The 11,420-nt window shown below is 42.7% G+C and overlaps 1 pseudogene; it reads right to left on the reverse strand.

Annotated features, from left to right (window-relative positions):
• Positions 1–1,607: 1,607 nt before the first annotated feature.
• LOC111258347 lies at positions 1,608–10,926 on the reverse strand (annotated as a pseudogene).
• Positions 10,927–11,420: the final 494 nt, after the last annotated feature.

Below are 11,420 nucleotides of genomic sequence, written 5' to 3' on the forward strand. Positions count from 1 at the left end.
CATTAACTAACTCTATTTCTCTCAACATGCAAGCTATCCACGTTATATTGGAACCCACTATATCAGACGCCACGTCACCATCCACTAGGACCATCCATTTATGTTTTCCACCGATTTTCTGTGACAAATAGCATCCACGCATGCAATTCATTAGTCTTCGCGAGTACCACGCTACAAAATTTCCACAGTAGAAATACATGGAGGATCAATCATTTAAGAGCCGTTCTCTCTCAACAAAATGAATATATTTTCATGTTAATGTCGTTTGCAAAAGAATGTTGCCATGAAATTACCTTAGTGTTTATACTTTCAAATTTCAACTTAAAATTTTGTTTAAGAAATTTCTGCAGCAATGCGGGGTATCATCTAGAATATTCTATGTCAAGTAACTTCCATGCTACCCTTTCTCGCACAAAATGATAGTCCACTTCTATATGGTTAGTTCTTGCTTGAAAAATCGAATTAGCAGAAAGATACTTAGCTCCAACATTGTCACACCATAATTTTGCAGCTCTCAGCACTTGAATCCCCAATTCATAGAGTAAAGTTTGAATTCACATCACTTCAGCAGTTGCATTACCTACTGCCTTATACTCAGCTTTAGTGCTTGATCTTGAAACTGTAGCTTGTTTTTGTGCACTCCATGACACAAGGTTAGTTCCTAAGAACAACCAGCAAAGCCACCTATCGACCGTCTGTCATCTATACAACCAGCCCAGTCTCCATCTGAAAAAACACTTTACAAGCAAATAATTGGTTCTGCAAATCTTCAACCCAATATTAGTTGTGTGTTTCAAGTACCTCAAAATTCTTTTGACCGCCATCCAATTTATAGTAGTTGATGCATGAAGAAATTGACACACCTTATTAACTGAATAGGAAATATCTGGTCTGGTCAAGGTCAAATATTGGAGAGCACCAACAACACTTCTATAGTTTGTAGCATTATTTGGTCCAAGCAATGACCCTTCATGCACCGAAAGCTTCTCAGAGGTGGACAATGGTGTAGTTACAGGCTTGCAATTCATCATGCTAACTCTATGCAACACATCATTAGCATATTTGAACATCATCCATCTATATCATTTTTAATCTGCTACAATATTTTATTTTATTGCAGGAAGAGGAAGCATATGGAATGAGTCTACTCCTGCCAACTTCATGGTTGTTGTCTTCCCGGCCAACCATTTTGCAACCGTCTGAATGGTTCCACAAGGAAGCCTCCTGTCTTGCTTGTCAACAAGATTGAAGGAGCTGTGTTTCATGCTGTGGCCTAAGAAGCATCTATCTTTTATGGTCTATTTTTATGCTGTATGAACGCATAAGTTATATCAAGTTTATCGTGTGTTGTCAAGAAAGAAGTTTGTCGTGTGTCACTGTGTGGATGAGCCACTTTGGTCCTTGAACTTTTTTATTTCAAAGTTCACAAATTAAGCATAAAAAAATATAATGGTACACAACCAAATAAATATATGATCGACGATTATTATGATCGAACAGGAGAATTTAGGGAAATAATACAGTTATGGCAACGAAAGCATCGTCGCGTAGTAGGAAACAACAGGTAGCAGTTCCAAATATGGGAAATAAATCAAGATGCGATCGTATCAATAGTACTGCACTACAAGTGTTATCTGGTTGGACTTGGATCGATTCTCATTCTCCTCGAGCTGCTGCAGTACGCGTTTCAGCGACCGATTGTCGTTCCGACCACGGAGCTTCACCTCTTTAAGGTTCTTCAAGTTGCCAATGCCGACAATTGTCATCGATCTCCTCTTCATAATTAACAAAGAAAGCCATTAGAATCGTCTGAACCTTGACCGTTGACCCTTCCTCAAATTTGACTTGTTGAAATGCTGAGATGGGCAGATGCAGGATCCTCAGCACCCCGGAAACTTGTTACTCTTGACCCCTCCCCTATAGGTAGAATTGTCTTCCAAACCAAATCACCAACCTGAAAGGATTTAGCTTTTACCTTCCGGTTGTATGCTCTAGCAACTTGCCTCTTGTCTTTCTCAATCTCATCCAAAGCCTCCAATCGCTTGTCGGTCACCTCATCGATATTGTCCATCATCAAAGCATGATAAGCACCAACATCAAGATCATTTTGTCTTGCGAGTCTATATGCGCCTAGATTCATCTCAACGGGCAAAACGGCTTCTTGACCATAGACAAGCTCAAAAGGAGTAACCTTAGTCGCACCATGTCTAGAAATACGATGAGCCCACAAAGCTTCAGATAACACTTCATTCCATCTCCTAGAATTCTCCTCTATCTTCTTCTTGATGAGCTTAATTAAAATCTTATTGCTAGACTCAGCTTGACCATTAGCTTGAGCATAATATGGTGATTAATTAAGCAATTTAATACAATATGATTTGACAAAATCAGCACCTCTTTGGATATGAATGAAGTCCCCTGATCCGTAGTCAAAGTTTGTGGAATACCAAATCCATGTATAATATGTTCTGTAATATACTCAATCACCTCCCGGTGTGTCATATTCTTGAGGGGAATTGCTTCGGTCCACTTGGTGAAATAATCAGTAACCACAATTATAAAACAATGTCCTTTTGATGAAGGAGGGTGAATCTTGCCAATAAAATCCAATCCCCATCCCCGAAAAGGCCATGGCTTAATTATAGGATGCATCAATGCAAAAGGAACCATTTGGACATCCCCAAACTTCTGACACTCTTCACATCCTTTGTAGTAATGAAAAAATCGGCTACCATCCTAGGCCAATAAAAGCAAGCTCACCTAAGGGGCCACTTCATCATGCAAGCTGATCTGCCATAGCCAATCTGGCCTTATTAGAATCCAAACACTTCAAAATCAAACCTTTAGCGGTCCAACGATACAACTCACCATCTACCAAAGTGAACTTGAAAGCCCTTCGTTGGACTTTTCTATCAACTGAGTGCCCAGGATTCTGCAAATAATCCATCAGAGGTCTTCTCTAGTCGTCCGCTTCGTCCTCAAGAGTTTTTGAGCAAACAATGGCCGAAGTGGAATTTTCATCAGACAGAATGGTCAGACCGGTCACCTAAGCATTCAGACCGGTTGGAGGGAGCGGTTGGACCGATTCCTCTTGGTCATAACCCTCAGATTCGTAGAATGTTGGCTTTTGTTCATGAAAATTTCTTTTCTGAACGTTATAGCTAGACGCTTGCTGAGCCAGAGCATTAGCGCTCGGATTCTCTTCCCTTGCTACATGGTAAATAACAAATTCATCCAAGAAATATATGATATCTAGGCATTTATCAAGACAAGCATTTAGAAATCCATTTAAACATTGGCATACCTTAGATACATGCTGCACTACCAGTAGGGAATCACCATAAGCTTCTATATGTTTTACTCCAATGTCATGCAAAATCTCCAACCCAAATAAGAGAGCTTCATATTCGGTGTGGTTATTAGTGCAATCATAATCTAATCGGTTGAGAGCTTCAAAAACAAAACAACTCCATTCGGTGATATGAGAACTAAACCAATACCACAACCACTTTTGCAAACCGATCCATCAAAATGCAATTTCCATGGAGTAAAAGTAATATAACCGATATCTAAATCAAGTTGCTCATCTCAACAATAAAATCACCCATAATTTGACCTTTCATGGATTTCAAAGGTTTACAAGCCGGATCATATTCTATTAAAGCATATGCCCATTTACCAATTATACCACTTAAAATTGGTCTATGCAACATGTATTTAATTATATCGGTTTGACATGCTACTATGCAAGTATTTGGTAACAAATAATGCCTCAACTTGGTACAAGCATAATATAATGAAAAGTATAACTTTTCAATAAATGTATACCTTGTCTCGGTGTCCAATAATCTTCTACCGACACATGTAAAAATATACTCCTTGCCTTCGGTTTCTTGAGTCAAAACAGCTCCAATAACACCATCTTCAGCCGCCACATATAATTTGAAAGGTACCCCACTCATAGGTGCTTGAAGAACGGGTGGTGAAGACAAATACTGTTTGATTTCCTCAAAAGCCTCTTGTTGTTTTGCCCCCCAAGTAAATTCAGCTTCATTCTTTAACCGAAGTATAGGAGTAAAAGAATTAACCTTCCCAGACAAGTTACAAACAAACCTTCTCAAATAATTTATCTTGCTCAAAAAAATTTGCAAGTAGGAGCTTGTACCTTCCAAATGGATTCAATTTTCTTAGGATCTATTTCCACACCATTCTCATGTACAATGAAGCTCAAAAACTTCCTAGCCGATACACCAAAAACACATTTGATTGGATTCATCTTTAAACCATATCGACGTATTTTTTCAGATGTAAGTCTTAAATCAGCTAAATGGGAATTTGATCTAGCCAATTTAACAACAATATCATCGATATAGATTTCTAAGATTACACCAAGTAATTCATGAAAAATTAAATTCGTAGCTCTCTTTGATAAGTAGCACCAACATTTTTTAAACCAAAAGTCATGACTACCCACTCAAATAGACCAACAAATCCTGGACATACAAAAGCTATTTTGGAAATATCCTCTTCGGCCATAAAAATTTGATTGTAACTAGCATTACCATCAAGAAAGCTAATAACTCTATGTCCAGAAGCAGCATTAATAAGTAAATTAGCTATAAGTAGAGGATATTCATCTTTAGGAGTACCTTTATTGTCAACAGGCACAATATTATTAATCCAATCAGCGTATCGACAAGGTCTAATAAACTTAGCATCAAGTAACCGATTGATCTCTTCATTCACTCGGTCATAAATAATAGGATTAAGATGTCTAGTAGGTTGTTTATGAGGCCTAAAACCAAGTTTAATAGGCAGCTGATGCTCAACTAACTCGCGGCTAAAACCAGACGTCTCATGATAATTCCATGCAAAACAGTCGACATACTCTTTCGATAACTTTATTAATTCAGCCTTAAAAGCAGGCTCAAGATTCTTGTTTACAAATGTCGGCCTAGGTTTAGTACCATCTCCAATATCTATCTCCTCTAAAGGATCGGCCAACATAAACCCTTGTTCCAATTTGCTCATATCATCAAAGTCTCCAATGGCCTCACATGTATCGTTCTTATGCGCCCGATAATGCTCAAGTCTCTGCTGCAACCACTCCTGATTCTTATCCATTAAATCACTTGAGATTGTTTAGCACATTTTCAACCGGATTTAGGACAGCAGGGACAAAGCTATCTTTAGTGCAACTGATGAACTCAAAATCAGAAAGATTTAAACCAGTTAATCACTTAACATCATCATGCACACCTATGGTGGAACTATCAACTATAGCTATGCAAGCTGATGTGTCACCATGTACAACCTCTACTTCATTGCCTACCCATTGGATTAAGAGTTGATGCAAAGTAGAAGGAACACATTTATTTGCATGTATCCAATCATGCCCCAAAATCAAACTGAAGTTACCTTAGGTCTCAACGATGAAGAAAGCAGTAGCCAATGTCTTGCTCCCAACAATGAGCTCCATAGAGACAATGCCTTTAGCTCCCATCGGCTCACCTCCTCCCGCACAGCTAACGGTCAAGATGGTCTTGATCAGCTCCTTATCTGAACCTCCCAATTTCTTGAATAAAGAATAGGGCATCAAGTCGACAATTGACCCTCCATCAACTAGCATCCGAGAAATTAGCTTCCCATTGATGTGACCCTTCATATACAAAGCCTTAAGATGATTTATCAGTAATTTTAGGCTTCCAAAAAATAGCTTCCTTGGGTCCAAAGTCCAAACGAGAAAAATTTCCCTCTGAAAGGGCATAACCATCCATAGACAAATGAAGCACATTAATGTCAAGGTACATGCGCTCAGGTGAAGGACTATAATCAACAAGTTGCTCATCATCTTCTATCTCAGGAACTGATGTCAACTCATTATCACAAGTCATAGGTGTAGAAGAAGAAAAATCGGGCGGCATCGATGGCTCAACCATTTGGACCGGTTTCTCGACCGGTCTAACTAGTGTAGCTACCAGCACCTGAGACCAAACTGGTCTGATCGGTTCCTCAGTCGGTCTGACCGGTGCTGGCTAGGAGATAGCCTTGACTGTCCACTCCTTCTTCTGTGGGACCATGGGTCTGTACTAGTTGAAAGTTTCCTCCCTCTATCTCTCCAGCTCTTGCTCCATCTTTTCATGAAAGCGCAGCATTTGAAGCTTCATCCATTGAGTGCGAGTTAACCTAGGAGGACACCACCTTGGAAAGAAATACGTCGAGCTGGAGCCACTACTGCTAGCCTCATAATCAATAGCAGCAGGGGTTGCTTGGATAGGTGTCACAACCTTATTGTCTAGGACAATCATTTTTTTGCCACAATCCTTAGCGGGAATGTTCATTGACCCAATTTGGATTATATCTATGCTCGTAGTTCTTTCTAGGTCAACATCTATCTCCTGCAGCTCCCCCTTTATCTTCTTAGGATGATAGACTTGTTTTGGAGGAGATGGTCTAGCTGCCTGGGCAGGCCAGTCTGACCGGTTGAGGTAGACCGGTTCTGATCGGTCGAGCCTGGTGGCTCTGACCAGATTGGCAAGGTGCCAATTGGTCGTGCACAGGGTGTGAGATCCTATCTAGAGCTGGTCTCCTTGATCCTTCCCACCAAGGATGGAAAGGTTGATGTTATACGGACTGATAGGGCACCCACATCATGCTATTGTCATCCCACATCGGGCATGGTGGATTTGAAGTTGGAGGAGCCCACAATGTGGTAGGGTGCTGCTTTTGTTGTGGATGGTCACCCTTCCATCTTATGGCTACTTTTGTAGGCGAGGATGGTCTCTCTTGATGCGTAGGTGACCTCATTCTGTTTTTTAACGGCCGATCACTTGTAATAGCCTTTTCTTTCGAATACTTGGCTAAGAGCATGTCAAATGTGACTTTTTCTTTGGGACCACTTCCTTGACTATTTGCTACATTATGCTTCCAGTTTCCAATTTTTGGGCGCTTCGGTTTCAGCATTTATAGGATGGCCCTGCGGCTGACTGATCTGATCGGTCACCTCCACTGGTCTAACCAGTTTGGCCTGATCATGCTCAAACAGTCGCTGACCAGCTGGTGTGGATGACCCTTGCCCCTCGTGTCCAGAAGCTTTCACGGTAATCTTGAATGACTCCCTACCATCAAGAGTCTTTTCATAAGTCACTTCCCTTGTCAACTCCTTGCCTCTCAAGTCGGGCTTCTCTTCCCATGCTATCACACTTTTGCCTTTGATTCCTTCAGCTTGATGCGGCCGAACCAATACCTTAAGCTGCTGCAAGTCCATAGGTTGACAGGGAAAGGTGTCTTGACAACTTGCATCTCATGGAATGTTAAACGACCTTCATTTTTTGGCCGATTGAACCTGTCGACGGAACACATTGCAATCATTAGTAGCATGCGAATAAGAATTATGAAACTTGCAATATGCATATTTTTAACTCTTCAAGTGGAGGTATAACATGAGATATTTTAAGGTATCCAAGTCTAAGCAATTCATCAAAAATGCAATCACACTTGGACACATCAAAAGTAAATTTTAATTCTTTCTGCCGACCCTTATGAGCCGGCTTAAGAGATGAACAAGAATAAGTTTGAGCCTTAGAATGACATACAAATTTAGCAACATAAACTAAATTATCATCATCATTCGTACTATCAGAATCATACTCACTACCGGAAACCTTAAAATTGCCGAGTGTATTTTTTTTGCCGAGTGTTTTTTTTCGAGCACTCGGCAAACAAGCTCTTCGCCGAGTGCTAAGCCAAAAACACTCGGCAAAAAAAAACACTCGGCAAATCGGGGCTTTGCCGAGTGTCAAATAAAAAACACTCGGCAAAGCCCCCTCTTTGTCGAGTGTGACACTCGGCAAAGAGGGGCGTTTGCCGAGTGCCAAAAAAAACACTCGGCAAAGAGGGGGCTTTGCCTAGTGTTTTTTTTTACACTCGGCAAAAAAATAATTTTTTTTTCTCTTTTCACCATGAAATTTTTTCTACTCCCCACATACAACATGTGGTACTCCATGTTAAAATTTGGTATATTTTTGAATTTATTTGCTATATTTATTTAATTAATTGCATTTCAAGGGAATTTTTGGTATAAGTCAAATTTGAACTGCAAGTGATTCAAATTATGGAATAAAATGAGTAGAAAAATGATATTCATGTTATTTGGACCAATTTGAGACCTGACCCATGAAATGAAAAGAAATTTCGAACATCTTGTTCAGGAAACACGACCATGAACGTGTGGCAGTAGTATTTTTAAATTGTAAAAAAAACAATCAAAGTCTGAAAATTATGAGATTTGCCATGATGTGATGATATAATACGTGGAGGCTGTGGAAAAAAATTGAGAAGGTTTTGCACATTTCATGATGTACGATGATTACAAACCGAAGCATCTCAGAAGAAGAATAGTAACTATGAGAAGGATTCGATAAAATTTAGAGTCGAAGTGACGGTCGAGTTCGGTTTGACTACAAAACTTTTTGTATAGTCAGTAGAGAACCTATATTGGTTCGTGTGAAAATTTGGTATTTTTTTGAAACTGTTGGATATTTGTTAAATTTTTTTCAAAAAACATTTGCCGAGTGTCCTATGGTGGACACTCGGCAAATCAACCGTTTACCAAGTGTCCACGTAGGACACTCGGCAAACAGACGGCCCACAAGAAATTAAAAGCCCCCCCCGGCCGGCCCGACCCCCTCCCCTCACTCTCCTGCCGCACGCCTCCGTCCCCCCACTCTCCCACGACCCGCCGCACGCCTCCTGCCGCCGCCGCCGCACGCCTCCGGCCGCCGCCGCCGTCGCCGCACGCGCCTCGAGGCCGGATGCCTCCTGCCGCCGCCTCGAGGCCAGATCCGGCGGGCCCCCTCCCCTCTCCTCTCCTCCGGCCCCGCCGCCACCGGATCCGCCGCCCCCCGGAGCCCCACGCCGCCCGGCGCCCCCGGCCCCGCCGCCCCCGGATCCGCCGCCGCCCGATCCGCCGCCGCCCGCCGCCCCCGGATCCGCCGCCCCCGGATCCGCCGCCGCCCGACGCCCCCGGCCCCGGATCCGCCGCCGCCCGGCGCCCCCGGCCCCGGATCCGCCGCCGCCCGACGCCCCTCCACCGGATCTGCTTCATGGCGTGGCGGCGGGAAGCAGTGGCGGTGGCTGGCGGCGGTGTGGATGGTGGTGGTGGCGGCGGCGGATGGTTTGGAACATGTTTTTTTTTATTTTTTCAATAATTGTTCGCCGAGTGTTTTCTGGGCACTCGGCAAAGTCTTTGCCGAGTGCCCGACACAAAACACTCGGCGAACTAGTGTTTGCCGACTCGATATTCGCCGTGTGCCGTTTGCCGAGTGTTACACTCGGCAAACGGTTCGCCGAGGGTATTCTGCCCTTCGCCGAGTGCCCCTGGCACTCGGCAATTTGACTGTGTTCGGTAGTGACTCAATAGCATGCATATTAGACCGACGAGATTTAAAGTTTTCTTTCTCCTTATTTATTCCCATCTGTTGAGCGGTAGCTCTCACAAGAACAGTTGCAAGCGAATAAAATTCTTGACCTTCTAGCTTATCTCTAAGAGAGAATCTCAAATCTCTAAAAGCAAGATCAGCTAGATCGGAATTAGAAATAAACAAATTAAAGTAATGATGCTTTGTCTCTTTGAATCATTTTATGTAATCAAAAATCGATTCTTCTCTACCTTGTTTAAACTGATGCCAATCTGTCAACTTTAACAAATAGCTCCCACTAAAAAAAGTGATCATGAAACTTTTGTTGTAATTGATCCTAAGAGTCAATAGAACTAGGAGCTAAAGAAGAAAACCAAGCAAATGCAGTTCCAATCGAAGATAAAAGAAAATAAGCGTACTTTCAAAGCATTAAAGGAACCTGCTTCACCTAGTTGAGTAATGTATTCACTAATATGTTCCCATGTAGTGCGGTTGTCTTCACCATTGAATTTAATAAAATCAGGCACACAACAACTAGGAGGATAGGGAACAAAATCAAAATCGGCCTTATAAGGTTTTTGATACAATCTAGAATTACCCATATCAATGCCGAATTTATTTTTCATCATGCCAGCCAATTCTTCTTTAAATTTAGAAAATTCATTAGAAGTAGTTGGCTGTGATTGAGTTGTAGTTCCAGTATTCACTCTATTCACATGGGGTATATGAGGATTTTGCATACGATAAAGATCATTAAACACATGGTTAGGCACGCCATTAGATGACACATTAGTATGCGGAATCGGCAGGGATGTGTATGCTGCTGTGCTGAACGTAGGAAAAACATTCCCAAGTTCATTAGTACCCTAGGAGCAACCGAACTAGGCACAACAATGATTGGTTCAGGTTGCTCGGGTATGACCACCAGCTAGCCGGTTTGACCAGTCAAACCGGTTTGACTGCCTACCTAGATCGGTCTGACCACTCCAGGCATGATCTGCTTTGGTGGCTGTCCCTTTGACAGCATCTGCCTTGGGAAGAAGTTGGCCAGCATGCCATACATAGGATTTTTAGGAATAGACCCTGGTATAGCCTACGAACTTGGATGTACTACCCCTTGTGAATAATCAATTTGAGGAAGGGTTTTATTCATATCATATTCAACACTTTTACCCTTCTCTATCTGTTCTAAACGAGCAAGCAAACACACAACAACTTGATCTTGATTTTTATGAGCAGAATTAAACTTATTGTTAATTGCGGATTGATCGAGGGGAAATTGGCTTACATTTCTTAATACCTCAACCTTGTCGTTGCTCATCTTGATCGTGGGCATCTCGAAGTCTTGTGTTCTTGAAGTCTTGCCCTGGTGATCCTTCTTGACGCCCGTCAGGAATTGCATCTTGATGTACTCTTGGAGCATCGCGTACATTCGCTGCTCCTTATTGAGATCTTTGATGGAGGCTGTAATAATGTTGTTCTTCTCCAGCTCGGTTGTAGATCCCATCTTTGATCATCAACACTGATGTATCCTGTTGGCACGCCCGGGTTGGTCATCCGGCCACGCCCATTCACGGCGATCTGCACCCAGCTGACATCATCCATGTCCAGCCCACGCGCCACCGTGACGCATCACCACAAGTGCGTCACACCACACACTGCATGGTGCTGCATGACCTGCTACACTCCCCCACCAACGCCAGTGACTTGAGCTACAAAATGAACTGTATTGTCATCACCGATGCCGCCATTGTCGAATGCCTTCTTCTCTACACGTGACTCGAACTCGATGCCACGGTGCTCGAACTCGATCAGCGGTTGGTCCCGTGGTGCAAAGAAGGATGTCCGGTCATGGGGCAGGGATGAAGGACACGTCGCAGACGGCATGCCCACATGCCACAAGGCAGGTGCTGGCCGCGTAGCCGACGGAGATGGGAGTGGTGAATGTTGTATCCCATAGTGAAGGAGCCACAGGGGAACGCGTGACCTGGATCAAAATTA

The sequence above is a fragment of the Setaria italica genome, chromosome VIII (assembly GCF_000263155.2).
Source record: "Setaria italica strain Yugu1 chromosome VIII, Setaria_italica_v2.0, whole genome shotgun sequence".
Taxonomy (NCBI): Eukaryota; Viridiplantae; Streptophyta; class Magnoliopsida; order Poales; family Poaceae; genus Setaria; species Setaria italica.